General features: G+C 37.5%; 1 protein-coding gene across 1 annotated transcript in view; it reads right to left on the bottom strand.

Moving 5' to 3' along the window:
- Window positions 1-1,403, bottom strand: part of mtf2 (metal response element binding transcription factor 2) — a gene marked incomplete in the record, with an annotated part of 37,659 nt that overhangs the window by 25,139 nt on the left and 11,117 nt on the right.

Below are 1,403 nucleotides of genomic sequence, written 5' to 3'. Positions count from 1 at the left end.
AGGACATGCAAAAATGCTTATAACTCAGAAACTGTTCAACATAGAAGCTTCAGATATATTTTGTTGTTTAGCTCTGATGAAGCTCTATCCATCAGGTCCACTAATCAGTGCCCCCCACCCCCGGACCCCCAATTTATTAGAAAAAGGGGTATCTGGACATACAAAAAGGGTTATTGCTCAAAAACTATTAAACATAGGAGCTTCAGATTTTCTTTGGTTGTTTAGCTCTGATGAGGGGCTATGCATCAGTTCAACCAACCCCCACCCCCCAAAAAATAAAAAAACAATTTTCAACAGACTTTACAACATATTTAGGTATCTGCTTTGACTTACTTTAAAAAACAAATGTAATTTTTTTCCTTTACTGATTTGTTGTGATGTATTTACCGATTTGCAATGATGCCATTTTGAACAGTTTATTTACTTTCTGATTCAACTGCTTGATGTTTGAAATGTGTTGGTGAATGTAAATATAGTTGAGCTYTTAGCCAAGAGTCTTAGCTTTCTATTGATACCAAACATGTCCAGGTTCAACTGACAGATCAGACGTTAACAGAAGTTAAAAGATATAGAACGGAAAAAGCTGTTTTGGGCACGGGACTCAAGAGGTTAATTATTTTTCCGATTAACCTATAAGTTGATTAGTCACTGTTAATTCTGTTACAACGTTCATCTATGGTTTCTGTGGGTGAGCCTCCTGTTCCACATCTCTTCACCTGCTCACACCTGAGAATGTCTCCTTGTTCTCCCGTCTTTCTACCTTAACATAACATCCTACAACACATTCTAATAATGACCCAGAAAACTTCAGCTTAATCTGGTTCTAACATTAACACGTGTGATCACAGTGGTTCAGGTGATCATGAYGTTTTTACTGCTRCTGTGCTGCCATGGCTTTCTTTGGTTTATTTACAGGAAAATGTAGAAAACTTTTCAAAGTTTGAATCTTGTTATTTTGGCCTCTTGGACATAACCGTCCGCCATAGCTCTGTGATGTACCTGCTGTGTCTTTTCTGTGGTGTGCAGATCGGCACCTCTTCTTCAGTAGTAAACAATGTAATCATAGAAAATTGAAGTGATTCTGCCACCAGCAGTTTGTGTACTTCTTTGAACATATAAATGAACATTTAGGTGGTTAAACTAGATACCGCATAGCGGTAACATAATGACCCCCACACGCACAAATGCACCAGAACTCAGAAGTCTTTATTCTTAATACAGTGGGGAAAATAAGTATTTAGTCAGTCACCAATTGTGCAAGTTCTCCCACTTAAAAAGATGAGAGAGGCCTGTAATTGACATCATAGGTAGACCTCAACTATGAGAGACAAAATGTCGTTTTGTCTGACTTTTAAAGAATTTTTTTGCAAATAATGGTGGAAAATAAGTATTTGGTCACCTAC

Source organism: Austrofundulus limnaeus, unplaced genomic scaffold (assembly GCF_001266775.1).
Source record: "Austrofundulus limnaeus strain Quisiro unplaced genomic scaffold, Austrofundulus_limnaeus-1.0 Scaffold470, whole genome shotgun sequence".
NCBI lineage: Eukaryota > Metazoa > Chordata > Actinopteri > Cyprinodontiformes > Rivulidae > Austrofundulus > Austrofundulus limnaeus.
This window is presented reverse-complemented; position numbering and strand designations above follow the sequence as displayed.